At 42.9% G+C, this 17,758-nt stretch overlaps 1 long non-coding RNA gene across 1 annotated transcript; it reads left to right on the top strand.

Moving 5' to 3' along the window:
* Positions 1-2,410: 2,410 nt before the first annotated feature.
* Positions 2,411-11,278, top strand: LOC132532632 (uncharacterized). The gene is made up of 3 exons (XR_009544554.1): positions 2,411-2,667; positions 7,307-7,391; positions 9,497-11,278. It is a non-coding gene; the product is annotated as an uncharacterized LOC132532632 (long non-coding RNA).
* The last annotated feature ends 6,480 nt before the right edge of the window (positions 11,279-17,758 follow it).

Here is a 17,758-nt window from a genome sequence, read left to right as displayed (position 1 = left end):
CAAGTCCTGAAGAGCCTGCCCTTGGACGCCTCTGCAGTGTTGTTTTTGTGTGACGGGTTCCATGTGACCCGGTGACACGTATCATACTTGAAATATCTCCACTGCTGACAAAATAAATCAGCTCTCCCCACCGTAGCTCTCAGCTTATTAGGGGAAAATGGAAAGGGGACATTAAATATTAATGCTGCATATTTTCCTCTCCCTCAGCTCCTTCTGAGCCGCTGATCACTGTCCGGCCAGCCTGGCCGCCTGTCTTTTTTCCTCTTGATGATGACAGGGGGACAGAAGGGACTTTTGACAAGGCAGTGAGGAACAGGAGCATAAGATGGGATCCAACTGGCTTTCTAGGCTCTGGCTGGGGAGCACCCCTGTCTCCTTCAGATGCCAAGGCCCCTGGCAATAGGAATTTGCCACTATGCTGGTTTAGCTTGGGAGACTTTTCAGGAAGGAGCTGCTTTTCTAGAAGGAAAGGCAGCTTCTAAGGAGGCAGGATGGGAGGTGGGGAGCTCAGAGAAACAGATGATAAATCCTAAACTAAGAGAGAGAAGAGCTTGCCCATGGTCAGACCTGTTGGTTTCTTCCTTTTCAGCACACATTCAGTTAAGTTGTCTTCATTGGGGAGTTCAGGCCACCAAGAAAAAAGTGGGGAGACACTTTGGGGGGCTCAGATTCTTGCAGAGGGGTTGGTGTAGTCTTTGGCTAATTTCTGGACACCTCCCCACAAAAGAATCAAAAACTAATTCCCCAAGAGACCCTCCTCATTTTTCCCTTTCCACTTAATTTTGTTACTGCCTGTGTAACAGTCATCTGATTTTGTAAAAATTAAATAATCATTCGAGAGCTTTTTGACTTCCCTCTGGGGGTCCTGACCCCTCTACCAGTTCAGTCAGCCCGGCAGTCATTTCAGCAGATGACACTGGGATGGCACACCATGCTTTCTGTTGGCTTGCTACCTTCTGCTGATGTGTCTCCAAAACACTTTTGTTGTTTTCAGGTGGAATCTATTGTGAGTTGGCCTCTGGCTGCTCAGTCTTGTCTCCAGATGTCCTTCCCCCCTCCTTCTTCTATGCCTTCTTTTAAAAAACACATTTTATTTTATTTTTTATTTCTTTTTTATTTAAAAATTTTTATTTATTTTAAAAAGGAGACATTAATAAAATGGTAGGATAAGAGGGGTACAACTGCACACAATTCCCACCACCAGATCTCTGTATCTACTTTTTATTTTTTTATCTATTTATTTATTCGATAGAGACAGAGAGAAATCAAGAGGGAAGTGAGAAATAGAGAGCGAGAGAGAAAGAGAGACCCCTGGAGCACTGTTTCAGGGCTTGTGAAGCTTCCCTCCATCAAGTGGGAACTGGTGACTTGAACCTGAGTTCTTGTACATTGTAACACATGTTCTCCACTGGGTGCACCATTGCCTGGCCCCCTTCCTGTGTCTTCTACCTAGGGGCCTGATACAGTCCTTCCAGTGGTCATTTTTTTAAAATCTAGTGTCTGAGCTCAGGAACCTCAGAGGGTTCTTGACCTAAGTATCTCGGGGGTGTCTGCATGATTTTCAGTCCTGATCACCATTTGTCCTTCCTTGCTCAAGCCTGTTTATCTGTTTCCTGTCCTCTTATTTCTGACTCTCTTCCCCTCTTCTGCAATAGCTGGTCTGATCACAAGTTTGCACTGTTCCTCTTTCCCTCCATCCTTCTGGGTTCATCCCTAATTTCAAGACTCTATGTCCTCTGATGAAGTTCTCCCTGGTCTGTTCTGGTACCCTGGGCCATTCTGTTGAGTACTCATGTCCAATGAGCATGGCAAGTTGGGCCTGAAACTGTTTCCCTTTGGTTATATTTCGTCTTGTTTTCTCCTGGGTCACAGAGAGCCTTGGAAGTCGAGATCTTGGTCTCAGTCTTCATCATTGCTGTCATCATCATCACAGCATGATGGCATCTGCTGTTTGCCAGGCTTTGTCTGTTACTTCTCACTTTGGTCAGTTCACTTTGATGCCTTCCTCTTTATGGCTCGGAATCTGGAAATGGGAGAATTTATGTCCCTGGTCACAAGTCCTGTATTTGGTACCGGATTTCAAACCCAGACCCCCTGAGCACATGGGTAAGAAGAATATACTTGCCATGTGCCCCTAGTGGTGAACAATTTGGCTTATCCTATATCCTTTGTCCTTGGCACCCAGTCCTTGCATCCCAGATGGTGGTGGCCCCTCTGACTGTTGTCTGCAGAGCTGAGATCTGCAGGGCTGGGCAGACTGCCTATCAGGCAGGGTTAAGTCTCCAGGGACCTCGGTGAAGCTGTCAGCCATTTAGGTTAAATGAGCGTCCAAAGGCCAGTACTGTGAGAGATCATGGGAAAACATTCTCCATGGTTGTTTACAAGTGAGAATGAGAAACTCCTTAGTGACTTTCTTGAGGAGGGAAGACAAGTCCCTTGAGGGGAAATTAGGCAAATTGTGTGCCTGTTCCAGCCAGGCAGGCTCCAATCCTCTGCAGGGAAATTAACTTGTCACCCACTTGGCTGTCACTTGTGCTCTTTTCACAGCCTCTTGCATTGTGGCCTCATTACAGCCATAGGAAGATGTGAACGCACAAGTGCTTGCACCCCAGCACTTGAAGTTCTTCTGGTCCTTTCCAGATGCAGCTTTGGCTATTCCCACAAAAGGTAATAATAATGTTTCCTCATCTACTGTACCTGTCAGAAATTCCTTCCTTCTTTGGGGAGGCTCTCCTCTCCTTAGCTACTTTCTATCACATTCTGCTACATCCAGTCTCAATGAAGTGCTGTGGCAGAGTATGCAACCCTGTGGTTCCAGGATGGTTAGCAGATGGTTCATCGGTCAGTTAGTGTGGCAAATACTCTTGCAAATGTTTTGCTGAAGGATCTTTCTGAGTTTCACTGTTCTCATGTTTCCAAGAAGGAATTGGTGTCACTTCCTCAAAAGTCTTTGACCTTGGAATACTTTTTTTTTTCCCCCCGAGTAGGACTTCTTATTCTCAAGGATGGTGGAAACTTCCTTTTCACTGTAAGAATAAATGAGAAGCTTAGATGTGAGCATCCTCTTGAAATGTTATGGTGCATTGAAAAATTTGAAGCGGTATATTTTTTTCCTATAGAATTAAAGATTCCTCATGGCAGGAAACTTAGAAATGACAGGGAAACATAAGGAAAAGCAAAATCACTCATAATTCCAAAACTTAATATTTTGATATGTATCCTTTCAGTCTTGGTGACAGACTTTGTGCATCTATTTATTGTGTGTGTGTGTGTGTTCGTGTAAGCTATCATGAATCATTTTGTTCAAGCCACTTTATAATCTATCTTATCCACTTAGCTATATATACTAGATATAGGCTGAAGTCAGTAAATATTCTTCTAAACATTGTATTTTGTATCATTTTAAATGGTTGCCTGCTATTATACTATGTAGACATAATATGTTTTATAACATTTTATTTTGCTTATTTCCATTCTTCTCTATTATAAACAATGAATATCTGGCAGATGAATTTTTCAAAGCACCTTTCATTATTTACATGTGATACAATCTTAGGAGCGTTATTCAAAAGTTATAGTGCTCCTAAACCAAGGAACATTTAATATCTGCCCAATACTATAAGAAGTTGTCAAATTATAACTTGCAGGCCATATCTGGCCCATGATCTTTTTTGAAAAATAAAGTTTTATTTTTCAAAAAATATAATCATGGCCATTCATCAACATACTTTCTTTTTATGTTTTACTAGTGATTTGATATTGATTTAAAAGATTATGAAGTAATAGAGGTACAATTTCATACAGTTCTCATTACCAGAGTTCTGTGTTCCATCCCTTCCATTGGAAACTTCCCTATTGTTTATCCCTATGACAGTATGGACCAAAATTCTTTTGGGGGTGCAGTTGGTGGGAGTTCTGACTTCTATAATTGCTTCTCTACTGCACATGCACCTTGACAGATTCATCCATAACTCCAGCCTGTTTCTATCTTTCCCTAGTGAGGTAGGGCTCTGGGAAGGCGAGGCTCTAGGAAACACTGGTGAGGTCATTTGCCTAGGGAAGTCAGGATGAAATCATAGCAGCATCTGGAGCTTGGTGGCTGAAATGCAGTAAGGTATAAAGCAAACAAAATGTTTAATAAACAGGAACCCTAATGTAGGAATAGGGCAGATAAAGGTAGGGACATTAGGGTAGAAGGCAGCTAGGAAGTATATTTTAGGAATGTTCCTAGGAGCTTATGTCTTAATCTTTGCTTGAGCTTGCTATCTAACATGAGGGCGGACCAGAAATATTGTCTGGGAAGATGGTGTCAGAGTTGGGAGTAGATCTAGAAAGTAGGATCAGAGCAGAGAGTTGCACTCAAACTTGAAGAATGTATATATATTTAACTATTCACTGCAATGATCTAACCTGGGGCCCATATCTATTTATATTTAACACAAGAAATTGTATAACTTCTGAGTCCCTGTCAGATTGAACTCACAGTCCATAGTCATAGCTGGAACATTCCAGGCTGCACTCATTTCAGAGCTAATCTTCCTCGAGTGACAGAGTATGATGAGCCAGACTCCTTTCAGAAAGTAGGCAGTCCCTACCACTGCTATTTCATAGTGAGAGTATGGTCCTGAAGAAGCCCACAAAAGGGCTTATAATGACACTGCCAATTGGGGGGACCAGTGGTAGTAGAGAGGGGGATCTATGAGAGGCCTAGGCCCATATTATCTATGGGGAAATACAAGAATTTCCTGTCTAGGATACCAGGTGATGGGGCACTGATACATTTTCTATGTCTACCTAGAGGTGAGTTGCTCTGATGATGCCTTTAGAGTCCACAGAACTAGAAATCTTTGATATCTGGCCTTTCATAGAAAAAGTTTACTGTTCTCAAGGACACTGTCCACAAGTGAGCTCTTATGTGCTCCCTGAGGGTTTTTTTTTTTTCCTCCACGGTTATTGTTGGGGCTCAGTGCCTGCACAATGAATCCACTGCTCCTGGAGGCCATTTTTTCCCATTTTTGTTGCCCTTGTTGTTATAATTTTTATTGTTGCCATTATTGTTGTTGGATAGAACAGAGAGAAATTGAGAGAGGAGGGGAAGATAGAGAGGGGGAAGAGAAAGATAGACACCTGCAGACCTGCTTCACTGCCCATGGAGTGACCCTCCTGCAGGTGGGGAGCCAGGGGCTTGAAGTGGGATCCTTACACCAGTCCTTGTTCTTCATACCATGTGCACTTAACCCACTGTGCTACTGCCTGGCCCCTGGTCCCTGAATTTGTATAAAGTCTTGACAAAAAGAGGAAGCACATTGATTAGGTCATTGATGGTTGTCTTAGGGTGATGTTTGTTTTAGCCAGTATTCTTTCAGGAAGGGACTACAGCCACTAGAGCATATGAGCGTATGTGTTGTGTGTGTATTCTTTATAAAGAGCCGATTGATGAGATTATGGGATAAAGCCCCAAGAGCTACAGGGTGAATTGGCAAGCTGGAGTCTCAGGAGAGAGCTCATGGCTTAATGCCTGACCCAAAGTCACTGTCTAGGAAGATCTAATGGTTAGGCCCAAGTATGAAGGCAAGAAAAAAGCAAATGTCTCAGGTACATGAGCTGTTGTCAGGCAGGAGGAATTTTCTCTTGCTGGGCCTTTTGTTCAACTTAGGCCTTCAGCTGGTCAAAGGAGGCCCACCCACATCAGGGAGGGAAAATGACTTAATTCAGTCTATTGATTTGTTGTTAGACTTGACCAAAACACTTCATGGAAACTCCCAGAATGAAGTTGGTCCAAATATCTGGGCACTGTGACCCAATCAAGCTGACCTAAAATTAACCACACACCCTCTTGGTTGCTAAACTCAACCCAGGCTTTTCAACCCTACCCTCTTATTCATCTGTTTATTTCAAGAGAAAGCTCCACTTTTCTATCACTGATGTTTTAACCTCTTCTTTTCCTCCCCATGTCCTTACAGGATTCCTTCTTCCTCAGACTACAACTCAGTTCAGTAGTTAAGGGTATATATGTCATAAAGAAGTACTGACCTGGCTTTAAATCTTGACTCCTTTGTTTCTAGCATTTGACCTTGAACCTTGACGCAACTGTCTGAAAATAAGTCTGATCTCTGTGTGTTTGAGACATCCTCAGTTTTATACTTAGTGCTTGATAAAAGGTAACTATTGTGTCACAGGACCTGACCTGGTCTCTTCTCCTTGTCTATTGTCCTTGTAAGTGATCATGTTCCTTGTGTTTCTTTTATCTTCTTTTCTGACTTCCCTTTGGCTAGGAGTTATCATTTAATTGAACTGAGTCCACCACAGGGTGCTAGATCCACGCATAATCTGTGCGTATGTTAATGTGAGTGGTCTACTAAGTGAGCCACCAGGCTTGTATTTTGCATGTCTGACAGTTGTATGAGTTTCATATTGTGACTTGTTTAGAAACCCAAGCACAGTTTTTTATTCAAAAACTGTCAAAAACTGTGAAACCAATTGTTTCTAAAACAAATGTTAACCAACCACTTTATAAAAACTTCAAACTCCCTGGCCCACTAGAGAAAGATAGAAACAGGCTGGGAATATGAATCAACTTGCCAATGCCATGTCTATTGGAGAAGCAATTACAGAAGCCAGACCTTCCACCTTCTGCACCTCATAATGATCATGGGTCCCTGCTCCCAGAGGGATAAAGAACAGGAACATTTTCAATGGAGGGGATGTGATAGGGAACTCTAGTGGTGGGAATTGTGTAGAATTGTACCCCTCTTATCCTATGGTCTTATGGATCATTATTAAACCAATAAAAAAAGAAAAAAGAAAAAAGAAAGAAATTCAGACTAGAAAACAACAACAAAACCACTCCAAACTTAAAATACAGATTTCATTTGACTTCTAAACTAAAACTTATTTTTCAACTTAGTGACTTGAGTCACTACCCTTATCCCACAACTCCCATCAGACGTCTCTCTATAGATATATAATTTGAGATAATGTCATAGAAAAAAAAAAGTATAGTTCCTTCTGGTCAAAGAATGTTTCCAGAAAGTTTGAAGGCATATCAGTCTCATCTTCCAAAAGCATGGCTTAACCTCCAAAGAATTTCGCTGCAGTCAGTTATTGAGTTTTTGAAATGTTTCCTGATTTCCTTTTCTTCCTAAAAAAGAAACAAGAAACAAAAAGGGAGCAGAGCACACACATTGTCCAGGAAGGCTGGAGCTTCTGACTGGGAGACACTTATCATGATCCAAAAGCTTTACTCAGAGGCATAATTAATTGCAACTTCTTTCAGTGGACGTTCTTTCCCTTCACCTCATTACAGAAACAAAAGAAGATTATAGGCCAGGGGAGCCATGAGGTTTCAAGAGAGTCTATTGATGAGTGAAGTTGGAAGGAGTTGACACACGGTCAGAGATGGTTAACATCCAGCAATTCTTACAAAGAAATAGCAATTCTTTCCTTTTAATCCTGCTTTTTCTCTTTGATCATGAATGGTACCGTGGCTGCAAGCTAAATACCAAGCTACCAGGGCATGCAAGGACCCCAATGACCTGACCCTGGACAAGAGTCCTTCAGGAATGGGGAAGATTAAAAAAAAAAACAATGGCAGTAATAGTACAGAACATTAGCAACAATTAAAGCAAAGAGAAAAAATGCTGCCCCCCCCCCACAGGCACACATCCTAGAAAAATGCAAACTAGTTGAGGATGCTAAAGGAAGCTGTCATATTGTAACTCTGCCATCTGTGCTTGTTATAACAAGTATATTCACATTCAAGTATATTCACTTGTCAACCTGACTCAAAGGGAAACAGAGCATGCTGGACCTGGACACTTTGGGTCAGGGATGCTGCCTCTCTTTGTGAGATGAAGTAATTCCATGAAGGAGAGAATTTTGAGAGAAGAGACCATTTGGGAGACAGTTGAAGGACTTTTTAGTAGCTGACCTACTGATTTTTCTTATTTATTTATTTGCTTTCCTTATGGTTCTAAGAGTTTCTCCAGGGCTCTCAGAACTCCAGCGAGGAGCTTATGGAAGTTTCAGAACCCAACATTTGCTGTAACTACTTGAGATGAGATGCCCCATTCTAGAATGACTCAGGGGGGCTATAGTCTTTGTTTGCTGCCTCCTCTGACCCAACAGATTGAAAATCAAACCATTCTTTGAATTCTGCAAGTGGCCCTAGGCTACTAAACATTCCTCTAATTCTGGAAAGGGGTGAGGGTAATGACTGGAGAGTGAAGATGATCTTGCCCTGCTGGGCTGGGCTGGTGGTCAGAGTGTGAGTTCAAATTTGTCCAATTAAAGAAATAACAAATATAAGCTCTGTCAGGGAAAAATGCAAATAAGGTGGCTTGGGGTTAAGATTTTGAGTGGTTTGGTGGTTAAAATTGTGCTCTTGTTTACAGGGTAAATGGATTTTAAAAATCTATATACAACTGGGGGAGTTAGACAACCATCTATTATGTAATTGAGTAATAACATAATCCATCACAGAAGTGGCCAGGCAGGCCAAAGACACTACAAATTGAAGGGACTTTTTTTTTTTTTAATAACTCTTCCTACTTCAGCTCTTGGAAGAACGAGTCGGGAGAATTTTTTCTCTCTTTCTCTTTCTCTCTCTGTGTTTCTTTTTCCCTTCTCTCAGAGGGTGATGTCATGCCACAGAATTAGTAATTTTGGTTTGGTAGAGAACAAGCATGGTTTCCAAAAGAACACTTGCAACTTTGCCATCACCCCAGGTGAGATTCTGAGGCTGGGCTTCCCCCAAGCTGAGTCACCAGGGCAAAGGGTGATGGGAACCTGTCTCCCTAGGCCCCATACTCATTAAGATTCACACAGTTTTAGGGACACTGAGCTCTTTCAGAAGTAACTCCACTGAGACAGAAGTGCTTAATCCCCTTCCTTCTCCAGGCCATTTCCAGACAGATGAAGACTCTCCCAAGTAAAACAGAGTCTTCTGTGTGCTGTTTTGTCGAGTTTCCACCAGAAGGCTACCTTGTTTCTCAGAGTGGCCCAGGGGGGGTGGAAGAGGCCTCCAGCAGGGCTTGAAGGGCATGTACCACCCCTCCCCAAACATGTGCTGGCATCCAGATACATTCCAAAGGCCATGAGTAGTGGATGCAAAGGCATGCCCCAAATCTCTCTTTAGAATTGGGGGTGCTAATCCCTTTAGTGGTTGGGCAGTGTTAACTGCTAAAGGTTTACAGCCAGGAGTTGCTTTTAACAAAAGGGAGCAACCATGTTGGAGTATGTACCTGGCCTACGAAGTATTCCATACATCACAATTGGTCCATGTTGGGGTTCAAAGCCCTCACACCTGAATTCGGGAGGAAGTACACTAAGGGCCCTTCTAGTTCTGGAGCTTGGTGACATCAGCAGAGGCTTTTGTTGTGACTGCTTTGTGAGTTATCTTCTCCCTTTGCCTGATCCTGCCTCTCTCTCTGGTATTAATTCTGGCACATTCTATAATAAACCTTCTGTACACAACCAAGTTTTCAATCTTTTTCAGGGAAACCACCCTCCGAGATGGCAGCGTCTTCTCTGTTGACAGTGTCTTCTCTTTACTCCAAGTGGTTCAGCAAGACCTGGTCAATCTACTGTTCTACTGTTGTATGACCAAGATCACATGATTCCACAGACTTACGGATGTTTCTGGAAGCAGGAATGAGCTCTTCTGGATCCCTGATATTATAGACAGTGGTGTAATAACTTTATGAGATTAGACATGCTTCCTCCCAGGGTGTGTGGGGGGACTGTGTCATCCTGATAATTATACCTTTCTATTGATTATTTCTTCTCACCTGAGAGCTTTGCCCTTCTTCAGGGTCTCTTTTCACAAATCACTTCAAGACTCAGTATGGTTTGATGGTCCATGTTCAAACCCCAGCTCTACCACTACTTACTGTGTCATCTCAGAGGTGATAAAGCACCTGTCCGGGTTGCAGAAGGTGAAGATCTGCGTATGAAACTTGCCCACAAAGAGAGCAGTTGAGAGGACTGAGGAAATCTTATGTGGGAACTTGAGAATAGAATGGAGAAGCCCAGGCTGGAGGTGAGATGGGGAGGATAAGAACTCTACATACCAGTTATGACCTCAGCTGGACTCCCAGAGAAGAACAAGAGGAGGGGTTGTTGGTTAAAGGTGAAAATAACCTATGATTTGAAGGCTGGGCAGATCTGAGCTCAAATTTCACCACTATAAGCCATTTGGGAAAATCACTACATCTTTTTGTATTTGAGGGTAGTCTGTTTGTGTTTTATTTATTTATTTTTGTCACCTGGGGTTCATTGCTCTTGGGTCAACATTTTCATATAGAAAGAGAAAGGCAGAGAAGAAATGACATCACAGCAATGCAGCTTCCCCCAACATGGTGAGGGCCAGGCATGAACCTGGGTCAAGTGGAAAGATCATATTTTTTGTCCATATCTTAATATGAATCACAGGGAAGTTTGTGAAGAGGAAATGAAGGTTTTAGACATTGTCCAGAGCATAATTTATGAACCCAGTAAACAACAACTTTTATGAGTAATAGAATGGTGGCCTAACTCAAATACTTACCAGCTAAGAGATAACAATAAAATACTTAAAGACTCTCTGAGCTCCAGTCCAGCTTACTTATCTGTAAATTTTAATGATACTACCTATTTTTACACAATATTTTGTGGGCCAAAGAGCAGGTACTCAAGTTCTTTTACTATTACTGTTGTTTTGAGGAAGTTGATCTTCTGGTGCAGGTCCCAAATAAATAACCATGAAACAATGATCCAAATGAAAAGTTAAGTGGATCATTATGTATAGAGAGTCCCCAGAAGGAATAGGTGCCAGTTCTCTCACCGATGGTGGGAAGTTGCAAAGTGACTTTGCCTGCCAAGTTATTTGCTTCCTAGCAGAGAAAACAATACATGGAATTGGTCATAAAGCCTGGATTCTCACTATTTACTGAGAAAAACCTGATGTCAGGATTTGCAACACAAGGTCCTGGTCCAGAACAGGGAACTCTGCCAGTTCACAGACAAAGGCTCTTTTGGTTTCTGAGCTGGCCTTGAACAAGTGCCCACCGTGGGGCCTTCCTTCAAGTATCTTGTGACCATCTTCAGATAGACTGGCATTGTGTCCCATCCACAACTTTGTGAGGATACAGAAGCAGTCACATTTTCACTACCAAATATCCAAATAAGCCTCATCAATACCAAAGGCATGCTTTGCCCCAAGGGAGAAACAGATGTTGTGTATCACAGAAAAGACACTGGACAAGAAGCTCACCAGTTAGTCTTGTCCCCTCACTGGTTCCGAGGGTCCAGGGATTATTGGTTAGGCATGGGGGAAGTGCCTTAAATTTAATTCAAATAGAAAAGAAGAAGGGGGAGGAGGAGGAGGAGGAGGAGGAGGAGGAGGAGGAGGAGGAGGAGAAATGAGAAGAAAAAGAAGAAGAAGAAAGAGGAGGAGGAGGAGAGAAGCAGGGGCTAAATTACCAGCATCAAGGGGCATCTTCTAGCATCCTACTGCTAGAACATTAACCTGGCTTCACAATAAGAAGCAGATCTCCATTTATCTCAAAAAACAAAAACAGACAACAAGAAAATAACCTTGTTTCCACAGTTCCTCAAGTAGATGTAGTTTCTCAGTTTTCCTCCATGAAGAGGGTTTTCCCAGCCAGGCCTTCTTTCTTTGCCTCCTTACTTCTCCCTGTCTGTGGCGTGTGCTTATCTGGGCACCAGTTCTAAGCTTGACCCTCTTAGGCCCTCACAGCTCCATGGCAGTTTGGAGACCAATTATCAATTGTTTAAATAGCAAAGAGTGAAGGATTTGATTGGCTTGACTTGAGTGGGTGGGTGTTAGTTCCTGATCCAATCAGCTAAGATCAGGGACCCCAAGCTGTTCTTTCTAGAGATGGGGGCAGAGAAATCTCTCAAGAGGCTGTAGTAGGCAAAGAAGTCATAGGCAGTTGGTAAAATTGGCTCTCCTTCTTAGGTTTTATCTCCCTCAACTGTAAACTGATAGCACTGGTCATTAAGTGTCAGATGAAGCTATTTTACATATGGAACCCAACTGATCCCTCCCTCCACTCCTGTAATGTACTGAGGGTCACAGAACATTGAACCAGCCCCTCATCTAAAAGAAATCCAGTCAAATTCCTTTCTCTAGGATATTTCTGGGAACCCCAAAGAAGGGCATAGTATATATAAATATATACAATGTATCACCAGAGAATGAACTCAAGGTTTTGAGCTTAGTGATACTTCTGAGTAGCTTCCTAAGCCATATTATTTCATTCTGTGTATTCAGAGAGAAGAGAGGGAGGAAAGAAGAGAGAGACAGAGACAGAGAGACTTAGAAAAAAGGGAAAAAGACACTTCAGCACCACTCCACCATCTATGGAGCCCCTTCAGTCCAAATGGTGGTATTCTCATGGGGTGATAGGCTTTGAACCCAAGGCCTCCATCATGGTAAGATATATATGCTCTCTGGTGAGCTGTCCGTGGCTCTGATGTGTGTATTTCCACAAGTTACTCAGGTGGTGGTAGGCCACCTCTACCCACCTTCTTGTTCTGCATTGTGCTCCTCTTGAGCTCAACTGGCCATCCGTAGCCTTCTCTTCTTCAGACTGAAGACACTTAGTGAAAATTTATCCCTCCATGAATGTATATACCCCACCCCCACCTCCCAAAGCACAGTTAAAAGAGGATGGAAATGGTATAACTTGGGCTATGGAGGTAGCATAAAGGTTATGTAAAAGACTTTAATATCTGAGAGTCTGGGGCCAGGGTTTAGTCCCCAGCACCACCATAATCCAGAGCTGAACAATGCTCTGCTCTTTATCTCTCTCTTTTTCTCTATATCTTTCTCGTGTCTGCCTCATTAAAATAAACAGGTAAATAAACAATATATTTTAAAAGAGAATTAAATACTCTAACTTCCCCTCTTCCTGGCTTTATTGAGTTATGAGTAACAAATGAAAATTACACAACAGGCTTCATTTTAGTGGAAATGCTTCAATTTATTGAATATATTGGGAACAACTGAATCAGCCTTGCATTGCTTCTCCTGGGCCTTCATGAGACAGGAAGCTCCACAAAGGAACTCTCAGGACATTTCTGTTGGGGGGGGTTCAGCCCCCACCTTCCAGAACAGAGTTCACTTCATCCCCTCTGCTGAATTCTCAGTAAGACTGATGGTGGAAGCCTCGATCCTTCTGAAAGAAATGCCTGCGCTCTTGTGCCAGGCTGCTGTCTGACTCAACCACACTCATCACAGAACCTTCTGGCTTCATCAGATATGATTTCTTGAGTTTAAATAGTTCCACAAGAATGACTTGAGAACCTGGGACCAATTTGGGGGGGGGGCGGCGTGGAGAATGCTAAGCTGAACCTCCTTCCTGAATCTTGGCCTTGGATCCCTGTTAACTCACTTCTAGTCTCAAAACCATACTAATCTCCCAAGAACACAAAGTGATTTTTTTTTTTTCCTTCAAGCATCTGACACTGAAATTTTAAGGTTTTATAGGCAAAGAATTTCTGACTTCAAGATTCATAGGAAGCCCTCAGTTGACATTTATTAAGGGAATGCATTAGGATGAAAACTGGCCTTAGCGGTGGGACAAAAATAGCTCAGGGATATGGCCCCTCCTTAAACAAAGGGAGCACTAGTTCCAAAGACAAACTCCTATTTTTCCCCTCATGATGTACAGAGACTGAAATTCTTCAAATGGCCCCATTCCAACCTCAAATATTTAAAGGACCAGGCTCTGCCAGGTGCCATATTCTAATAAATTGTCCCCCTTGACCATCCCAAGAACTATATAAAGGTAAGGTATGGCTTCCTTTGTGTTGTAAATGTGGAAACCAAGGCTTTGTGGCAGGTGATAACTATTTCAAGGCTAGTCAGTAATGGGCTGGGATTTAAACCTGGCTTCCCACATTTGACCTATCTTATCCGTGTCTCATGACCCTTTTCGTCTCTGACATTTGCCATTATGAACTCCTTGTATATCAAAGGACTCTGTCCCTGCCCTGCTTTGTGGGAAGTCAGTCTGTGACCTGTGAAAGTCAGTCACAAAGGACAGCTTGGCTCCTTCACTCATAGGACCCACAGCAAAATGTTAAGGTGGGATCTTGTTCAAAAGTCTTGGAGAATCCAAAACCACAGTAGCGAGGAATGGAGCCCAACCCACGTCCTTGTGGGTGTTGGGTCCTCTGCAGGTCACAGGCCCTGGTAGCCAACAGCCTGAAGTCCTCTGCTCCTGACAGGAGCTTTGGCCATTGGGTTGTTATGTGTTGGAGGAAGCCAGGCTGTTTTCCAGTGAGTCACCTCCACCAGCTCTGCTGTCATGTAACTGACTGTCAAAGAAAGCGAGAGACCTGGAGGTTGCTCTTACCAGGTAATTTTTGCAGTTCAGCTGCTTTTATTCCTCTCCTATTATTGTTGTTTTGAATAATCTCTGTGACTTTTGAAGAAATTGCTCGAACCAGTTTGTGCATTAATAAGACTTGGAAAAAAACGGGAGGCAGAGGGGGCTCAAGGATGAAAGTGGAGCATTCATGCAGCACGCTGCAGGCGCGGGGAGCAAGGAGCAGGTGCATCGTGCTCTTCGCAGGCAGGTGGGTGGTGCGAGGGCACAGGCTGCGTGGAGGGGGCAGCTGTGAACAGCAGAATGACAATTGCCAACTTAAAAGCCAAGGTGGAAAGAGAGAAAGAAATCGAGATTAATACCCAACTCAACTGCAGCCTGTAAAAAAGAGAACTTGAGAGAGGTAAAGACTAGCTGGGATGATTAGTGGGTTGCCACCTCTGTTGGGAGATGAGCCCCCACTTCCCAATGGTTTGCCCCCAAAACAGAAGCATTTGGTGACTTGGCTGGATCTCTCCAGGAGCTGGGGATGGCTAGAGGGGCTTTAATTCTGGCTGAAGTTTTCAAAGTTCCCAGGTTAAGGGTTGTTTGCCCTTATCCTTTAAAAGCCTGCAAAGGTTGGTGATTCTTTCTTTTAAAACACATTTTATCTATTTAATGAGAAAAAAAGAAATAAGGTGAGAGAGAGAGAGAGAGAGAGAGAGAGAGAGAGAGAGAGAGAGAAATCAGAACTCTGTTCAACTTTGGCTGATGGTGGAAATGGGAATTGAACCTGGGACCTCAGGGCCTCAGACATGAAAGGTGTTTGCATAACCTCTATGCTATTTCTCCAGCCCTCATTCTGATTTTTCCCCCAGGCTCAAGGAATAGGTAGTGTACAGCCTGGGACTAGCTTTGAGGATGTGACAACTAGCAGCACTGTGCCCCCTGCCCTCACAGAATTCTTAGTCTGCAGGAGGAGCCAAGAGAATGATCAGGTATGCCTCACCTAAAGGACATGGGAAATGTTCTTCCTGTGAGAGAAACATTTGAACAAAAATTCCAAAGGATAGATAGAGTTTACCCAGGTGTTGGGGGTGGGTGGAGGAGATTCTGGGATAAGGGGATAAGCACCTGCAAAGGGTAGGAAGCTAGAAGTGGAGGCTGCATTTGAGTGATGCACACTGACTAGTAGGAGAGACGTTCTATCAGCCAATGCAGAGTGAGTAGCTACTACATGCTACTGAGTCACCCCATACACTCAGATTGTACCATTCTCTTCATCATTTACTTTTCTCAATGCAGACTGTTGCCTCTGTTCTTCTAATTCTCTCCATTTCATGCATTGATTGGCTCCCTCCCTTGGACTTATTCCATGTATTAACTGAACAAAAATTTGGGTGCTATTTCAGAGGTTGAGATAAAATTGACTAAAACAAGAGAGATAAAATGAATGTCATCTTTTTTTTCTTAAAAATAACATTATTTATTTATTTTGGATAGAGATGGAGAAATTGAGAAGAGTGGGGCATATAGAAAAGGAGGGGGGCTCCTGCAATACTGTTTCGCTGCTCGTGAACCTTCTCATTGCAGGTGGGGACTAGGGACTTGAAGCCAGCTCCAGAGCACTGTGATGCATATGCTTAACCAGGTGTACTACAGTTGTTTTCGACGGGTTATGTTGTTTTCACCGGGCTGGCTTCACAGGCGGGTAACAGACGACCAGGGACTCATGGTTGAGCTGTAGGCAGTATCTCTTTATTCATGCAGGAGACGCAGCACAATCTAAGACGAGCTAAGTTAAACTCAAGTACTCAACTCAAGGTACCCTCAAACTCACAATGCTGTCTTTATATATACTTGCCTGGAAACAGGATGTGACATACAGAGGGTGGAGAGAAAAGTGACTGGTGAAAATCAGAGTGTGACAAAGAGGGGGCAGAGCAGGTGAGAATCCTATCACTGAACCACAAATGCCCTGGAGGGAGGGTGGAACTTGTTAACAGTGGTTATGTAAATAGAATGAAGTGGTTATGTAAATAGAATAGTGTTAAGCAGGGGGGATTTAAACCAAATGAAACAGAAGGGGTCTCATGCATACCAACATACTACCACCTAATTTTGCTTCCATAGGAATGTCTAAGAATGTGCAGTTGGTTGACCAAGTGGCTCCACAGAGGTCAAGGCCCAGAATCCCAGTCTCTTGTCCTCCCAGAATTCTAGAGGTATTGATCTTGCAAACATGCTCCAACATTTTCCTCCATTTTGTCAACTTTCATGAGGCAGACTTCCCTCTAGGTGATGTCATGAAAACCAACTGTATCATTTGTCTTCACAGACAATTGGCTAAAGAATTGACTACATTTAATAGCAAAGGAGTTTGGGATTTTTAATGTAGTTGACTCCCATGTTCAGCAAAAGTTCAAAAATTTCTTTTATTAATGGATGATGAGAGAGATAGGTGTTGGGGGCTACTAGCAGTCTCTATCTCATTCTATCTGTGTTTTGTGATCTTGGAGAGTTGTCTTTACAGGTTAATATTACACTGATGAGCCTTGGTTGAGTCCAAGAGCCACCCTCCCCCTTTGCCATGTGTATGGGGGACTAGACAGGCAAATACTTTTCAGTACTAGAGAGTTAATTATCACCTTTGGACTGGAGATGCAGGTCAGTGTAGTTCATTCACAAATTCACAGGTAGGAGTCATTGGGTTCAAACCCTGGAATCATAGGCACACAGATAAGTCATCTTGTGCCCAAACTGAAACTTAGAAAAGTCAAGCAGAGGGTTAAAGCATTTATAGGATGCTTCCCATCAATAAAAATCCCTCTTCTATGCACTTTATTTCAAAGAGTTATGTTGGCTGGATTAAATGTCAAGTCAGTCCTCATTTGGGCCTTAAAAGCTCTCTGTTGAGCAGAGACAGTAAAGGCCATGGACATGCCCATAAGCCTTTAATCAAGGCCCAGCCTGAATTCCTCAGGCTTTGTTCCTAGTAATGACAGGAGGGATAGACTGACAAGGAAAACTGGTGGTGGTGAATACATTCTTCTAAAACTAGCTTTTGGGAGCATGAGAGGTGGACTATCACTAAATGAATGCGTTCAGCCAGATAGGTGATCCAGCTAATCCAATAAAACACTTCTTGTTTTTTGCGACTAATCCAACTGTCACACTCTACTTCCATGAACTTGCATCGTCAAAGAGAGTGTCTGAATCTTGATGTTCACTTTATGGTTTGCCTAGAATGATTTTTTTCATCTCAATCCTGTCTCCAAGCTGCCTCCTCCTATTTCAAACAATAACACACAAAGTAAGGAGGCATTAAGAGGGGAGGAGGACCATTCTGAACATGCCAGAGCTCTCAGTGCTTCCGAGTTTAGACCCATCTGCTACTGCATTATGTGTGTTTACAATTACTTGCTCTTATAGTTACACTAGAC

The sequence above is a fragment of the Erinaceus europaeus genome, chromosome 14 (assembly GCF_950295315.1).
Source record: "Erinaceus europaeus chromosome 14, mEriEur2.1, whole genome shotgun sequence".
In the NCBI taxonomy this organism is placed as follows: domain Eukaryota; kingdom Metazoa; phylum Chordata; class Mammalia; order Eulipotyphla; family Erinaceidae; genus Erinaceus; species Erinaceus europaeus.
The sequence above is the reverse complement of the archived record's forward strand: the minus strand, read 5'-3'. Positions and strand labels throughout refer to the sequence as shown.